Source organism: Schistocerca serialis, chromosome 9 (genome assembly GCF_023864345.2).
Source record: "Schistocerca serialis cubense isolate TAMUIC-IGC-003099 chromosome 9, iqSchSeri2.2, whole genome shotgun sequence".
In the NCBI taxonomy this organism is placed as follows: Eukaryota; Metazoa; Arthropoda; class Insecta; order Orthoptera; family Acrididae; genus Schistocerca; species Schistocerca serialis.
The window spans coordinates 52554667-52560666 of NC_064646.1; the positions used below are offsets into that span (position 1 = coordinate 52554667).

Consider the following 6000-nt stretch of genomic DNA (forward strand, 5'->3'; position numbering starts at 1 on the left):
GACAGGCATCCTCCGCACACTGTTCTCTTGGGTCTTTCGAGGCCGGCTGCCCCTTTTTCTTCGCGATTTTATGGCAGAGCGCACATTTAGGGTGCGGGTGAACACTAGTCTCTCCCGTACTTTCTCCCAAGAAAACGGGGTACCCCAGGGCTCCGTGCTGAGTGTTGTACTGTTTGCCATCGCCATAAATCCAATTATGGATTGTCTCCTTCCTGATGTCTCGGGCTCCCTCTTTGTGGACGATTTTGCGATCTACTACAGCTCTCAACGGACCAGCCTTCTTGAAAGACGTCTTCAAGGATGTCTCGATCGCCTCCACTCGTGGAGCATCGAAACCGGCTTCCGTTTCTCACCCAGTAAGACCGTTTGTGTTAATTTTTGGCGACGTAAGGAGTTTCTTCCGCCCTCCTTACATCTAGGTCCTGTCAACCTTCCGTTTTCCGACGTCGCTAAATTCTTGGGTCTTATGTTTGACAGAAAACTGTGCTGGTCCTCCCATGTTTCCTATCTTTCGGCTCGCTGTCTGCGATCCCTCAACACCCTCGGTGTCCTGAATGGTACCTCCTGGGGAGCGGACCGAGTGGTCCTTCTCCGCCTCTATCGCGCCTTAGTGCGCTCGAAATTGGATTATGGAAGCATAGTCTACTCCTCTGCTCGGCCGTCTATTCTTCGGCGTCTCGACTCTATCCACCACCGTGGATTACGTTTAATGTCTGGAGCTTTTTACACCAGCCCTGTGGAAAGCCTTTATGCTGAGACTGCTGAACCTCCGCTGTCCAATCGGCGAGCAGTCCTTCTGAGTCGTTATGCTAGCCATCTGTCTTCCATGCCTGCTAATCCAGCCCATGACCTTTTTTTCGACGCCTCCTTTGATGTAGGGTATGCAGGCCGCTCCTCCTCCCTACTACCCCCGGGAGTCCGCTTCCGTCAACTGCTCCATTCTCTTTCCTTCTGCTTTCCTAAAACCTTCTTGACAACTTGGGGTACAGCACCGCCTTGGCTCCGTCCCCGGATCGACTTGCTCAGAGACCTATGTCAATTTCCCAAGGATGGTACCCCTACACTTGTTTACCGTCGGGCATTTGCTGCTCTATGTGCACAAATGACGGAAGCCACATTTATTTACACCGACGGCTCGAAAACATCGTTAGGTGTAGGGAGTGCCTATATTGTTGGCGACACCCCAAATCACTTTCGGCTTCCCGACCAGTGTTCGGTTTATACTGCGGAGCTTTACGCTGTTCTCCAGGCTGTCCACTACATCCGCCGCCATCAGCGGATACAGTACGTAATCTGCTCAGATTCTCTCAGCTCTCTCCTCAGTCTCCAAGCTCTTTACCCTGTGCACCCTCTGGTCCACCGGATTCAGGACTGTCTGCGCTTGCTCCACGGGGGGGGGGGGGGGGGGGGGGGGGGGCGGGGGCGGGGGGGGGGGGCGTCTCGGTGGCGTTCCTCTGGCTCCCGGGACACGCTGGTATCTGTGGGAATGAGGCGGCCGATATAGCGGCCAAGGCTGCAGCCTCTCTTCCTCGGCCAGCTATTCAGTCGCTTCCCTTCACCGATCTACGGAGCGGTTTATGTCGCAAAGTTGCTCGTTTATGGCATGCGCATTGGTCAACACTTCCCCATAATAAATTGCGGGAAGTGAAAGCCCTTCCTTGCGCTTAGACCTCTTCCTCCCGAACGCGTCGTCGGGAGGAGGTAATTTTAGCTAGACTCCGGATAGGGCACTGTCTTTTTAGCCATCGACATCTTTTAAGCGGCGATCCTCCCCCACTCTGTCCCCACTGCTCTCAGCTGTGGACGGTAAGACACCTTTTAATTGAATGCCCCTATTTTAATCCGTTACGCTCCCGTCTACAGCTATCGCCTGATCTATCGTCGATTTTAGCAGATGACGCGCGCTCAGCCGACCGCGTTCTCCAGTTTATTAGTGACAGTGAAATGACGACAACCAACCCCTTTCTGTAGTGGATTTTTAAGCATTCCTTCTGCTTTTAGTTTCTCAAATTTTATGACTTTGTTCCCATTGCTGCTGGTTTTAAATTTCGGTTTTTTACTGTTTCCTAAGTCACGGGCTGGGCGCTAATGACCATAGAAGTTTTGCGCCCTAAAACAAAAGAAAAGAAACACTCCGGAACCGCGCTGCTGCTACGGTCGCAGGTTCGAATCTGCCTCGGGCATTGATGTGTGTGGTGTCAAAAAATGGTTAAAATGGCTCTGAGCACTATGGGACTTGACTGCTGAGGTCTTCAGTCCCCTAGAACTTAGAACTACTTAAACCTAACTAACCTAAGGACAGCACACACATCCGTGCCCGAGGCAGAATTCGGACCTGCGACCGTAGCAGCAGCGCGGTTCCGGACTGAAGCGCCTAGAACCGCTCGGCCACAGCGGCCGGCCTTATCCATATCGTCCAGAGTCGAATACTTTAGTGCTGATGTGGCAAGAGTCAAGAATGGCGTTTTTGAACGTAGTGTGTCCTTCAGAATGGATACGTTATTAACACCGATAAATGAACAAATTGCTTCTATAACAAAGGAAGAGTAGGAAAAATGCTGTGACCACATAAGTAAAATTGAAGAGCAGTTTATTTCAAGTGATGGTTTACTCGGCCAAACGCTGGAGACGATCATAAATGCGGGAAGTAGCACAGACTCCAATAGTGATAGTCATAGTGTTAGAAATAATACTGATTCGGCAAGTGTAGACGAGAGTGACTCAACTGACGCAGATACGGGTGCTGAAAATGAAGGAACGTAATGTGGAGCATTTTCTAAGCGTATTTTGTGTGTGGAAATAGTGTCAGTGGAAGAGCCTTAGTATTGTATCAAACGATGAACTGCTTATCTGTAATGTGCAATTGCGTCTGGAATTTGTCTAAAGATCTGTGATCATCATCTTACGAGTGAAGCTACAGTTTACGACCAAATTGTACGTTTCACATGGCTATGCTTGTAAAATGAACCCGCTTACATCTTCGTATGGATGCTGGCGCCGTCTGAAATCCCTTTGCTTGTCGGCTACACTGGAATACCCTTTCCTCTCCTGCATTTCCCCTCCGAAGCGTAAGACTGTCCTCCTTTGTTTGCATGAAGTGTAGTTCAACTTAAACGCTTTAATAGAAGCATTATTTTGCGTTAAAGTGTTCGTGAGTGTGTTCCTCCTGAAAATTACAACTGTTGACATTATTTGCTAATTTCCTACCGTATGTTGCATTTATCGATGGACACGCAGGATGGTCAGAAACAGTCGGAAAAGCTTGTAAGTGTGTTGCAGGATATGTGATGCTGCGATATAACTATTAATAAAAAAATCGATATGTTGCGCCGTTTCAGATTTAATTAGCATTGAAGTTAGGCCATGAGGTCGTTGCGCGCGTAATTTAAAGCGTGTGGTTTCTTCATACCGAACGAAACGTATCTTTTGGTCAGATCCGAAAAAGGCACATATTAACCGGTAATGAGCAGAGTCACACCTCTCGGACCCACACATGTCCGAACATTACCGCATTTTCAGCGCGTGCGAGTGCTTGACTGTGCGTGTGCAACGACCTGATTGGCGAAATTCAATGCTAATTAACTCGGAAACTATCCCACGTATCGAATTTTTTTCTTAACACACTTTCCTAATGAGCTAAAGCTAGCCTTTAATGAAGAAAAAGAAATCGGCATACAGTTCAGTGCTGACGCCTACGAAGTTACCTGGTCAGCACCATACATGTAAGAATGCAACTGATGTTAACATTACAAAATAGTGTGGGGACCCAAGTCTAAAACCAACATCTGGAGCAGCGCTGCAGCTTGTTAAGAAGGACTGGAAGCGTTGTCCTAAATTTATGTGTTACATTCATGGCAAAAAGTGGATGACATTTGGCTCATTAGTCTTTAGGCACAACTTGCACGAACGCCCAGGTTTACGCAAATCCGATCCTTCCACGGTTTGTTATTCTCCACGTAGTCGTAGTTCGACACTTAAGCTAAAAGCTGAAGAAACACCTGTGTTTGACACTAAATTGATTCCTTATTTCTAGATTTTCTGAAACTTTTGACAACGCACTTCACAAGCGGCTTGTAATCAAACTACGTGCGCATGGAATATCGCCTCAGTTATGCGACTAGATTCACGACTCCCTGTCAGAGAGATCACACTTCGTAGTAACTGATGGGAAGTCGTCGAGAAAAGCCGAAGAAAATTCTGACGTCATATAAACGATTTAGGAGGCAATCTGAGCAGCTGTTTTAGGCTATTTTTCCACATGAAGCTATCGTTTATTAAAGTTATCAGAAGATCAAAACAAGCTGCAAAACGATTAGCCCTAAATAAAGAAAAGTGTGAGGTCGTCCATATGAGTGCTAAACGAAATCCGTTTAACTTCGGTTACACGATAAATCTAGATGAACCAAAGACGGTGTTTTATCGGCAAAACACTTAGAAGATGCAACAGATATACTAGAGAGACTGCCTACGCTACGCTTGTCCGTCCTCGGTTGAAGTCCTGCTGCGAGGTGTGGGAACCTTACCGGACAGGATTAACGGAGTAAATCGAGAAAGTTCAAAGAAGGATAGCGCAATTTGTATTATCGAGAAATATAGTAGAGAGTGTAAGGAACGTGAGACAGGATTTGGAATGGACGCCATTAAAACAAAGGCTTTTCTCGTTGCGGTGGATCTTCTCATGGAATATCAATCACCAACTTTCTCTTCCGAATGCGAAAACATTTTGTTGATGCCGACGTACATAAGGAGAACGTTCTGTTTGATAACAGAATGACAGAGAAGTACTGTGAAGGCGGTTCGATGTACCTTCTGCCATGCAGTTAAGTAGCCATGTAGATACAGATGTAAATAATTTCCTGGTAATAAAATATGATGTTACTGTTTCCGACGAAAATCAATTTGTTTCTTAAAAAAAAATGAAGGTGTATCAAAATGGGAGACGTGATAAAGTGAAACACACAGTTGACATCTGGTACGTGTCTGTGACGAGAGAGAGAGAGAGAGAGAGAGAGAGAGAGAGTGAGCGAGTGCCCCAGGCACGGAGGGCACGAGACTCACGGCAGAGTTGGTGGGCTGCAGGTGTCGGGGCCGCCCGCTTCGCCACCCTGTCGTGTCCTGTCCGGTGCTGTCCCGCGTGCTCCTCGGTGGTGCTGGCGAGGCGCGCTGCGCAGACGAAGGCCGCACACTGTGCCCGGCTGGCGGTCGCCTCTACCGCGCCGTGCCTCCTGACGTCACAAGGACCCTCCTACCGGACGCCGCTCCGCGCACGAGAGAGGGGGGTGCGCCACACACTACCACTGTCCCACCTCTTCTTTCCGCTGGTTCAGGAATTGTTTTAACAGCTCGTAATGGTACCCCTGTTGGTATTTCGGAGAACCTAGAAATTACAGCGTCACAACAGAGAACACTTTAAAAGATAAAAAATCTGAATGACACAAGCGCTTTTTCCGTTTTCCGTCGTCTCTTAGTTGCTTCTGAATCAAGGAAGTGTCCGGGTTAAAGACGGTGTTACAAGGATGTAGTCTTTCGCCCATACAGTTCATTCTGTGCACGGAAGAAGCAATTACGGAAATAAAATGAGCCAAGAGTGGAATTAAAATTGAAGGTGAAGGGATCTACATCTACATCTATACTCCGCAAGCCACCTGACGGTGTGTGGCGGGGTTACCTTGAGTACCTCCATCGGTTCTCCCTTCTATTCCAGTCTCGCATTGTTCGTGGAAAGAAAGATTGTCGGTATGCCTCTGCATGGGCTCTAGTCTCTCTGATTTTATCCTCACGGTCTCTTCGCGAGATATACGTAGGAGGGAGCAATATACTGCTTGACTCCTCGGTGAAGGTATGTTCTCGAAACTTCGACAAAAGCCCGTACCGAGCTACTGAGCGTCTCTCTTGCAGAGTCTTCCACTGGAGTTTATCTATCATCTCCGTAACGCTTTCGCGATTACTAAATGATGCTGTAACGAAGTGCGCTGCTCTCCGTTGGATCTTCTCTATCTC

General features: G+C 47.9%; 1 protein-coding gene across 1 annotated transcript in view; it reads right to left on the bottom strand.

Moving 5' to 3' along the window:
* The window catches only part of LOC126419098 (glucose dehydrogenase [FAD, quinone]), a 116006-nt gene extending 110834 nt beyond the window's left edge, over window positions 1-5172 (bottom strand). The window contains exon 1 of the mRNA XM_050086196.1: window positions 5059-5172. The gene's annotated coding sequence lies outside the window, so the exon portion shown is untranslated. The remainder of the gene's footprint in view (window positions 1-5058) is intronic.
* Window positions 5173-6000: the final 828 nt, after the last annotated feature.